A 12,057-nucleotide genomic window follows, 5' to 3' on the forward strand; every position below is an offset into this window, starting at 1 on the left:
AAATAAAATAAAAAAGAAATGGGTAGCAGGAGCACAGGGCACTAACCCACCCAAGGGGAGGGTATTGTTTATATCTCCACAGGGAAAGAGGGACTAGACTTCAACTAAGTTCTCTAAGATGTGAATGCAGCATGCCGGCCTGGAGTTGGGAACCAGCAGAGAGGTCTGAGTGGCCGGCCCCAACCTCAACTACTACGTGGACACCTGCACCTCCCTCCAGAAGAATTTATTTCAAAGGATGGCACTGAATCTGCAGCTCCGGGAGAGGGACATATCTGATTGGAGCAAATCGGAGCAGATGATGGGGAAGAGGAGAGAGTGGAGCACATCTTGGCCCACCAGGTGTTGTGGACTATGTTCCCCATTAGAGCAGCCAGTCCACAGAGTGGACCACAGGGCCGGCCCCACTATGAGACATTATGCCCCTCACTGACCCATAGCCCTACAGGGGACAACACCGGAGACACAGAATAGGAATTGCACCCGATCTGATCCTGCCACACCGAGGCAAAACATTAAGGGGGTGCAGCAGAACAGCAAGGAAACAGAGTGGCGAGGTCCCCAGGGAATGCTAAAGGTGGACTTTGGGGCCAGTATATCGTGCCCCAAGAGACAAGACAGGGAAACACTCCTAAAGGCCAACAAACATTCCTTGAACTAACTACAAGCTTTTCTTTCTTGTTGTGTTTTGTTTTGTCATTTGTTTGTTGTTGTTGTTTTGTTGTATATTGTTGCTTGTTTTTGCTCTGTCTTGTTTTTGAGCATGTTATTATGTCCGCATGTCTGTCTAAATAAGATAGGTTGATGAACACTATGGAGGAGAAAACAATGGGACTGACGGTTCTGGGGGGACATGGAAGAGGGAGAGGTGGGGGAAAGGTAGTGGTGTTAACAAACCCAGGGACAAGGGAACAAGTGATCCATATCAGTGATGAGGAGGATGTAGGAGGCCTGGTAGGGCGTGATCAAGAGTAATGTAACCAACAGGAATTACTGAAACCCAAATGAAGACTGCGCATGATAGTGAGACAAGAGGAAAGTCAAAGGAAATAGAGAAAAGAGCTGGGAGACAAAGAGCATTTATAGAGGTCTAAATAGAGGCATGCACATATGCAAATGTATTTATATATGAGGATGGGGAAATATATCTATGTGCATGTATTTATAGGTTTAGTATTAAGGTAGTCGAAGGACATTGGGCCTCTACTTAAGTACTCTCTCTATGCAAGAATACATTCTTCTATTAAATTGGCATTCCATGTATGCTCACCTTCCAGACACAATCGCTGAAGACAAATGGGTGCATAAGCAAATGTGGCGAAGAAATCTGATGGTACCCAGCTATCAAAAGATATAGCGTCTGAGGTCTTAAAAGCTTGAAGGTAAACAAGAGGCCATGTAGCACAGAAGCAACACAGCCCACATGGAAGAAGCACACCAGCCTGTGTGGTCACAAGGTGTCGAAGGGATCAGGTATCAGGCATCATCAGAACAAAAAATTATATCATATTGAATGAGGGGGGTAGTGGGAAGTGGAGACCCAAAGCCAATTTGTAGGCCACTGTACATCCCTTACAGAAGGATCTTTGGAAGGAGATGAGCCAGACAGGATGCGATGTAGCAAAGATGAGACACACAACTTTCCACTAGTTCCTAAATGCTTCCTCCCCCCACTGTCATGATCTGAATTCTACCTTGCAAGTCTGGCTAGACCAGAAGATGTACACTGGTACAGATAGGAACTGGAAATACAAGGAATCCAGGGCAGATGATCACTTCAGGACCAGTGGTGTGAGTAGCGATACTGGGAGGACGGAAGGTGGGTTGAAAAGGGGGAACCGATTACAAGGATCTACATGTGACCTCCTCTCTGGGGGATGGACAACAGAAAAGTGGGTGAAGAAGACATTGGACAGGGTGATGTGACAAAATAATAATTTATAAATTATCAAGGGTTCATGAGGAGGGGGAGCAGGGAAGGAGGGGAAAAATGAGGAGCTGATGCCGGGGGCTTAGGTCCAGAGCAAATGTTTTGAGAATGATGAGGACAATGAATGTACAAATGTGCTTTACACAATGGATTGATGTATGGATTGTGATAAGAGGTGTATGAACCCCTAATAAAATGATTAAAATCATAATACTTGGTAAAATCACCTGAAAATGGCCCCATCAGCACAGAACTGCCTATAACATCATCATTCAAATTTTCTGGACATTTGTTAATGCAAAATAAGCAAATAAATCATGATAAATGAAAAAAAGAAAACTAACATCCTCCCAACTAGATCAATAGGTAAAATCATGATAAATGGAGAAAAATTGACGTTGTCCAGGATTTTGTCTTGCTTGGATCCACAATCAATGTTCATGGAAACAGCAGTCAAGAGATCACAAGGTGCATTGCATTGGATTGAAAAGCATGGATGTTACTTAAGGTCTAAAATGTGTTATGGTACATTGCGTCTCTACTCAAGTACTCTGTCAATGCAAGAACACTTTGTTCTAATATCCTGACATGCCATCATGCTCACCTTCCCTACAGGATCACTGAAGACAAAATGGGTGCATATGCAAATGTGGTGAAGAAAGCTAATGGTGCCTGGCTATCAAAAGATATAGCATCTGAAGTCTTAAAGGCTTGAAGATAAACAAGCGGCTATCTAGCTCAGAAGTAACAAAGTCCACAGGAAGAAGCACACCAGCCTTTGTGATCATGAGGTGCCGATGGTATCAGGTGGCAGGCATCAAAGACCCGGAACAAAAAAATCATAACATTGTGAATGAGGGGGAGGGTGGAGTGGAGACACAAAGCTCATCTCTATACAACTGGACATCTCCTTACAGAAGGGTTACGGGGAGGAGACAAATCAGTCAGGGTGCAGCATAGTACCCTTGAAACATACAACTTTCCTCTAGTTCTTTAATGCTTCCTCCCCACCCCTATCGTGACCCAAATTCTTTTAAAAATTTGACTGAACCAGAGCATGTACACTGGTCCAGATAAGAGCTGGAAACACAGGGAATCCAGGACAGATAAACTCCTCAGGATCAATAATGAGAGTAGCGATACCAGGAGGGTAAGAGTAAGGTGGGGGGAGGGGGGAGGGGAATTCGATCACAATGATCTTCACTTGTCCTCAAACTCTGGCCTGTGAGCCACATGTGGCCCACTGCGGACATTTATCCAGCCTACTGGGTGTTTTTGCCCATTTTATTTTTTAAATTCAAAATAAGATATGTGCAGTGTGCATAGGAATTTGTTCATAGTTTTTTTTAACTATTGTCCAGCCCAGGGACAGTGAACTGGCCCCCCATTTAAAAAGTTTCAGGACTCCTGAATTTTATTCTACATATAACCCCCTCCTAGGGGAACGGACAATAGAAAAGTGGGTGAAGGAAGGCATTAGACAGTGTAAGACATGACAAAATAATAATTCATAAATGATCAAGGGTTCATGAGGGAGGGAGGGTGGAGGAGGGAAGGGAAAAAATTGAGGAGCTGACACCAAGGCCTCAAATGGAAAGCAAATGTTTTGAAGATGATCATTGCAACAAATGTACAAACATGCTTGACACGATGGATGGATTGTAATAAGCGTTGTATGAGCCACCAATAAAATGATTTTTTAATGAAATGGAATGCATAAGGATTGATAGTCTATGTGTTAGTGAGCTGCATATCGATATTGGCCATTTTAAATCAGAAAATCATGTTTTACTATGCCAGGAGTGATACGTACAAGAGGAAGAGTATTGTATTTCTCGTCAAGTAGGACATTTCAGGGTCTATCTTGAAGTACCATGTCATCTGTGATAGTGTCTGTCTGCATACAAGGAAATCCAATCAATACAACTGTTATTCAAGTTCATGCACCAGCCCCTAAAGGTAATGATGAAGAGAGTGAAGAATTCTACCAACATCTTCAGTCTGAAATTGACTGATCAAAATGCAATCAAGATGCGTGGATAATTATCGGTGATTAGAATGCAATTGTTGGACATAACAAGGAAAAAGCTGTAATGGAAATAGGCTCTTGATAATAGGAACGAAAGCTGAAGATCAGATGACAAAATTTTGCAAGACCAATGACTTGTTCATAGCAAATAATTTTCTATTTAGGTATTTTTTCAACTGTTATATATTTTGAAGCCTATTCAGAGTTGTTAAACATCTGATCAATTGCTCCTTTTCCCTCAAAGATCACTTTTAATCCCAACAAGCACTTTATCTTTTGAGGAAGATGAAGTTATTGTTGGTCCTGGCACATAGCGATCCTGTGTTCAACAGAACAAAAGTCTGGTCCTGTGCCCTCATGATTGTTGTTTGAGCTCATTTTTGCAGTAACTGTTTGCTCCTTTTGTCGAGGTTTTTCTTTTTCACTGTCACTCTACAAAGCATTACGTCCTGTTCCAGGGACTGGTCTCCCCTAACACATCGAAAGTTAAGATGAATTCTTGCCATGCTCACTTCTTTTTTTTATTATTTTAAAATAATTTTATTGGGGGTTCGTACAACTCTTATCACAATCCATATATCCATCTATTATGTCACGTACATTTGTTTCTCAAAACATTTGCTTTCTACTTGAGCCCTTGGTATCAGGTCCTCATTTCCCCTCCCTTCCCGCTCCCCCCTCCCTCATGAACCCTTGATCATTTATAAATTATTATTTTGTCATATCTTACACTTTCTGACGTCTCCTTCACCCACTTTTCTGTAGATCCTTGTGATCGGTTCCCCCTTCCCACCCCACCCTGCCTCCCTGCCATGCTCACTTCTAAGGAGCTTTCTGGCTGTACTTCTTCCACGATAGACCTGTTTGTTCTTCTGGTGGTCCACAGTCCTTTCAATGTTGCTCACCATCACCATAATCCAAATGCATGAACTCTTCTCCAGGTTTTCCTATTTAATATTTAACTTTCACATGCGTTAAGAGGAGCTTGAAAATACCATGGCGCACCCTTGTCCTCAAAGTCACATCTTTGTTTTTTAAAGTCTTGTGCAGCAGATTCATACAATGCAATAAATAATCATTTGATCTGACTACTACTTCCACGAGCAATGACTGTGGACCCAAGAAGAAGAAATCCTTATAATGTCAATATTTTCTCCATTTATCTATCCGTTAATGGACAACGGTCCAGTTGTGAGGATCGTTTTCTTTACATTGAGTTGAAATCCCTATTGTAGGCTGCAATCCTTCATCTTCATGAGCACGTTCTTCAAGTCCTCCTCCATTCATCAAGCAAGGATGCATCATCTGCGTATTGTTAATAAGCCTTCCTCCAATCCTGGTGCGGCATCCTTCTTCACATAGTACAGCTGCTGGAATTATTTACTCTAAGTATACAGATTCAATAACTGATTCAATGGTGAAAGGACACAACTCTCATGCACAATTTTCCTGACTGTAAGCCAGGTAGTATTCCATGGGAGAAAGATGCATCTTTCTATTCCTGTGGAGTTACAGTCTTGGAAACGCACAGGGGCAGTTCTACCCCACCATGTAATGTTATTATGAATCAGATTCGACTGGATGGAACTAAGTTTTTGTTTTGCTTAGTCCCTTCTTCTGTTTGATTGACTGCCTCTTGATCATGTACAGGCTCCACATGAGCACAGGGAAGTGTGCTAGATTTCCCATTCTTTTCAAAGATATCCACAGTGGGTAATGAGCCACACAATCAAATGCAATTGCATAGTCAATAAAACACGGGGAAATATCTTTCTGGTAGGTGATTGTATATTGGAGAAAAACATGTTCATAACTAATTAGTCATATTAAAACAGTGTGGCAGTTACCTAATCTTCTGTCAACTTGTGAAGGGGTGGAGTCTAGCCTGTTAATCAGCTTGCAGTTTGATGACCTCATTTGGAGGCATGATGGAGATAAATAACTCACTGAAGGCCAGATACACCCTCTCTCTGCTTGTCTCTCTGTGAGACATTCCTCTTGACAAGTCACATGGAGCTACACTGATGAAGCAAGAGCCCTGGAACTGGAGGAGGCACGTGGAGACCCAATCCAGTGGTGAGATGATTCTACCACCATTGGATCCACAAGACTTTCCACCCACTGGCCTGTGATCTTCCTGCATTCAGTATCATTGCATGTGCTGCCTGAATCTGAGGAGGAATTTATAGACTGGTATCAGGCATATTGGCTACTATTGAACTTAGAGAGACTTGATCTGGACTGGGCTGGGATGTTTTCTTAATATACAGTTACTCTTCATATAAAGCTCTTTCTTATACACAAATGAGCATCTCCCTAGATGTTTCTCTAGTCTACTCAGACTAACACAAACAGTAATAGAAATTTTTATGTACAATGAGTTTACATTGTTTTGGGGGTTTTTTTGCTGCATAAATGTCTTCAATAATCCATTAACAGATCACATAAGCCAGCTTGCTGAAACCTCTAGCTTTCATCCGGACAGCACATGTTGAGGCCCTATTTCTGGAGCAAACCACGCTGCTTTCAGCACATGACAAGCCCGGGAACTCTTGCCAAATTTCCGAAGGCACCTCTCATAGATGTTGATCAAATTTGCCTTGAGGAGCCCAGCCCATTTAGCGTTATATTTTTAACCCTAAAACAATTTTACCTTACCAGTTTTGAAACTTTTTGGCAGAGCTACATCTTTTTCTTGGGGGCTCTTACAACTCTGATTACAATCCACACAGCAATTGTTATCAGGCATATCTGTACATATGTTGCCCTTGTTCTTTTCTTGACATTTACTTTCTATTGAGCCCTTGGTATCATCTCTTCATTTCCCCTTCCTCCACCCTCCACTCCCATGGCCCCTTGATTATAAATTATTTTCATCTCTTTCCGACTGCTGTCTCCCTTCACCCATGGTTTCTGCAGTTCTTCCCCCCAGAGGGGTGTGCGTGGTCATGTGTCAATCATTGCGATTGGTTCCCCCTTCCTTCCCTCTTCTGCCTTCCTTCCCAACCTTCTGGTATCCCTATTCCCATTCCTGGATTCCATGTGTCGTGAGCTTTTCTCTTAGCTATACTTGTGCACATGCTCCCATCTAGTTCAGAGTGGGAAGCAGCACTGGGGTCATGACAGTGGGGGTGTGGAAGCCTCAAGGAACCAGAGGAATATTGTGTGTTCCATCAGTGTTTTACTGCATCCTGGTTGACTCACCCCTTCCCTGTCAACCCTCTGTGGATGGGTGTTCCATTGTCTACAGATGGGTTTTGGGTCTCTGCTCCGACTTCCATCATCCTCAACAATACATTTTTGTTTTTTATGGATCTTTTGATGCCTGTTACCTGGTCCAGAAGACACCTCATGTTTGCACAGGCTGGTGTGCTTTTTCCATGTGGGCTTGTTCCTTCTCTGCTGGATGACTGCTTAACTTCAAGTCTTTAAGACCCCAGACACTAACTTTTACTAGTTGGCCACCATCCATTTCCTTCACATTTGCTAAGCATTTTGTCTTCAATGATTGTGCTGGGGGTGGGGGGTGGGGTAGGGTGACCATCACAGAATGCCAATTGTTGGAACAGTGTTCTTGTATTGAGGGAGGGTGTGCGCTGAGGCCCGAAATCCGTCCACAACCTCAGTGTAATTTTGGCTACAATTTTTTAGTATACTAGTTTACTTTCTGAGAATGTTTAAACAGCAAATGAGGTGCATTAATTGTTTGATGACATCAGTTACATTTTCAGTGTGTCAACACTCTCTTTAGCTGCCTCCTGGCTTTTCTGGTTCCAGTGTTTCAGTTTCCCTGCCGGCTTTTCTCTTCATCATTTTATTTGTGTGTAAACTTGCCTTTTATTAGTGTTAACTTTTTGTATGTTCTTTTTAATTTTGGTAAACATTTTAATTGTATAAAAGAACATTTGGCGTTTCAATTCTTCACATTTTCTTCACATTAGCGTACATTCATCATATTTACTCATTTGTCAATTTTCCCATCACCACTCACAGACCAAAATACATCGTATTTTTCTTAGTTATTGGCAAGTGTCACTATAATACAATTTAATCATTCAATAATATGAAGAGTTGTGCAATCACCACCACCACAAATTTCAGAACATTTTCTTCGCCTAATAGTTAGGTTCCTATTTATTCCTACCCTCCCTTCCATGCCTTAGATAATTCATCCAGTTAGTGTGTCTGTAGATTTACCTATCCTAGATTTCACACACAGAAATGAATACAAAGCACCAACAGGAAGCAAACAAGCAGAAACCAGTGATGACTAGACAGCACACACACGAAAAACAGGAATAGAAAAAAGGCAGAAATTACATGCCGGAACCACCTTTTTCATCTGTGCTTCGCAGTCAGCTGCTGGCCTCTTTGTCTCATACAGGTGGTTTTTCGTGGAGCACCATACTCATACTCAATATCCTTCGTGTGCTAAAGCTACTTCCTTAAACACCGATCTCAAGAAGACTTTAATTAAGGAGTATCTCAGCATGAGTGTCTGGGAGTCTTTTAATCTACAGTGGATTTTATAAAGATTTTGAGTTTTCAAATTCTGTCCCCTATTTCAGGGCCCATCTCTTGGGGTCCTGATTAGAAGGGTCTGGTAGAGGTAGCTGGGCATCCGGGTTTCTCATTGTCAGGGTAGACGAGGCCTTGGCTTGTGCCAGCTATGAGTTCTCTAGATTTTTCTCTGAGATTTTGATTTGTTTTGCTCCTGAGGAGTAGAGACCAAGTTATTATACTTTTGATGGCTGCTCACAAGCTTCTAACGCCTCAGATGCTACTCACCATACTAGGACATGGAACATACATTTTGTGAACCCTTTCATGACAATTGACGGAAGTGTCCCTTAAGACAGTTCCTAAATCTTCATGCTCAGAAAATCAATCTAGTTCCTAAATCAATCTAGTTCCTAAGTTCCTAAATCTTCATGCTCAGAAAAATCAATCTAGCAAAGTGTTAGATCTCAGAAGTGTCTGTAACTGAGTCCTTCGAATGTGTGTGCACAATCTAATACATATGCAACCACACAGATTACAAAATACATCACTGTACTTTTTTGTTATTATTGATAGTTTCTTTTATAGTTTTCTTTTTCCACCTAGTTACTTTCAAATATCTTTCCCCCCCAAATAGGATCTAAAGATATCTCTTTGTAGTCACTCTATGTAGTAGGTCTTTGAATTTACATATTTAAGATACTAACATTTATGATTTCTTAAGCTATACATTTTTGGTTTTTTTCCCCCTGCAATGGGACTCATTATATTGCATACTGTTTCTTTCCCAGCTTTTCCCCCTCAAAATTACCCGTATCCTTGCTCTAAGACCAACACAAACCGCTTTCAGGATTATAGTACTTTATCACCACAGAGAGGCACAAAGAGGAGACCACTTGTAATCATGGAAAACAGGCATTGCTGTGGGATCGACTGGACTTTCATTCCCTTCAGGCTCTTCCAGGCTGGATAAGCTACTCGAAGCCTATTTAGTCCCCTTTAAAAGCATGGGAAAATCTGAGGGTAAGATCCTAGGAAATCCTCTTATCTTACCACTTTCCACTTATTATTAGGGACAAGGTTTTTTTTTAAAAATTTGAAACATTAGTAATTAAAACAAATATAAAACCTTATATTCTTTCACACTCTGAGGGAGGCACATAGAAATGAATTTCCAGATGGTCAGTCCCTTATAGGCTTTAAAGTTCTTCGTTTTAATTTAGTAATTGGAAAGTTAAAAATTGATATTCTTAGAATATACATAAAAAAAACTACACATGCATGGGAATATAAAAGGCACTTCTGGATTGAAGGTCCCTGACCTTCAATTTCCAACCCTTAGAAGAGTGACACTGTGGCAGCCCCCATGGGCTTAAGAACAGGCACAGTTGTGAGGATGGTGCAGGGTGGGCATGTTTCGTTCCGTTGTGCACAGGGTCACAACGGACTTAATGGCATTTAACAACTAAGATCACGCATCATTGCTGTAATCCTGATCAACTTATTTAATGTGGGTGGTGCTGATGTTGTCAGGTGATATCGAGTCAGTTGATTCCCAGACACCCATGTTCAACGGAATGAAGCACCAAGCTGCACCTGTGTCCGCGCACAGTTCCTATGTTCGAGCCCATTGTCGCATCCACTGTGTCAGTCCGTCTCATCCGAGGATCTTCCTCTTATGCATGTCCCCTCCACCTTACCAAGCACGAGGTCCTCTTCCTGGGACAGGGCTCTCTTGAAAACAAGTCCCCAGCATGTGAGATGAAGTCTTGCCACCCTCGCCTCTAAGCATCAGTCTAGCTGCGCTTCTTCCAGACAGTACGGTGCTAAAGGCATTATGAACTTGAAAGGGGTTTCATGTCGGTTGTAAAGCTAGCAAAGAGAAAAATAAACGTTCAACCACGGTATCTTCTTACCCTCACACGCTAAGCTAAAGGGCAGAAATAGTAAACATCAGAGGGGTGTTATCACACTCCCTGAGGCAAGGGGCACTCCTATATGCCTACTGAGTTTCCAATGTCTAGTTTCCAAATTCCTTTCTCTTTACGCTTTCTTTTCCAATACAGGCTCAGTTAATTCTGACAACTGGCAGAGATCTGTATATGTACACAGTTCAAAGTAAGATGACCCAACAGAATGCTCCAATTACAGGCTATCATGAGAAACACGTGAAGAACATGTCTGCTGAAGACCATCCAACAACAGCTGCAGCAGTAATGGAAGGGAGCTGCCAGTTTCAGGCCGGATTCAGAAGAGAACACAAAACAAGAAATAGAACTGCTGATGTCAGATGGATTTTGGTTGAAAGTAGAGAATACCAGAAAGGTGGCGGCTTGGGTTTCGTTGACCCTGCTCAGGCATTTGACTGTGGGGACCATAATAAACTATGGATAGCTTACGAACGGGAACCCCAGAAGACTGTTGTGCTCATGTGAAGTCCGTACCTGGATCAAGAGGCAACTGTGCAACAGAACAAGGGAATGCTGCATGCTTAAAATCAGAACAAGTGTGCACCCCTCTCACCATTGTCCTCCAGTCTGTCTGCTGAGCAAAGCCATCATCAGAGAAGCTGATGATATGAAGAAGAATGATGTATCAGGATTGGGGAAAGCCTATTAACCACCTGTGCTATGCAGATGACACAACCTTGCCCACTGAAAATGAGTCGAAGCATGTGCTGAAGATCAAGGATTACAGTCTTCAGAATGGATTACAACCCAATGCAAAGAAAACCAGAATCCTCACAACTGGACAAATAGCTAACATGATAAATGGAGAAAAGTTGTCAAGGATTTTGTCTTGCTTAGATTCAAAATATGTGCCCACAGGAGCAGCAGACAAGGATCACACGATGCATCATGTTGTGTACATCTGCTGCACTCTCGCACCTCTTTAGAGTCCTGAAAAGCACAATGTTACTTTGAAGACTAAGGTGCACCTGACTCAGACACGCGTTTTCAATTTCTTCACATGCATGTGAAAATTGGACACTAGACTAAAAAAAAACAAACCAGAATAATCAGTGCTGGAGAATAATATTGAAAGAACCATGGGCTACCAAAACAATACATCTATCTTAGAAGAGCATCCAAAATGATCCTTAGAGGCAAAGATGGCAAGACTTGCTCTCGTGCACTTTGGACACCTGGAGAAGTACATCACCCTTGCTAAAGCAGCGGGGCAGGGGAAAAGCAGGAGGCCTTTGAGAATATGACTAGACACTCACTGTGGCTACCACCACGGGTTCACACCTGAGGACCACTGGGAGAATGTCACGGGCTGGGCAGTGGCTCCTTCTGCGCACGCAGGGATGGAATGAGCTGGAAGCTACCCGATGGCCCCTGACTTCACTCTGAGGCTGCTAACCTTAGCAAACTACTATTTCATAGACTCACAACCAACAGGCTGCGCAGGTTTAACATTTTGGTCATACCTTACTTAAAAACTCTCATTACCAAATAAACTTCTATATGACACTGATGACCTGCTCAAAATCCTCCTGTCACTGGAGATCAGTGCGACAGACTTTGGTGTGCAAAACTCATGGTTAAAGAATAAGTATGTAGTTAGTATGACTGCCTGGGTTCTTGATGTGAAC

This window comes from Tenrec ecaudatus, chromosome 3 (genome assembly GCF_050624435.1).
Source record: "Tenrec ecaudatus isolate mTenEca1 chromosome 3, mTenEca1.hap1, whole genome shotgun sequence".
NCBI lineage: Eukaryota > Metazoa > Chordata > Mammalia > Afrosoricida > Tenrecidae > Tenrec > Tenrec ecaudatus.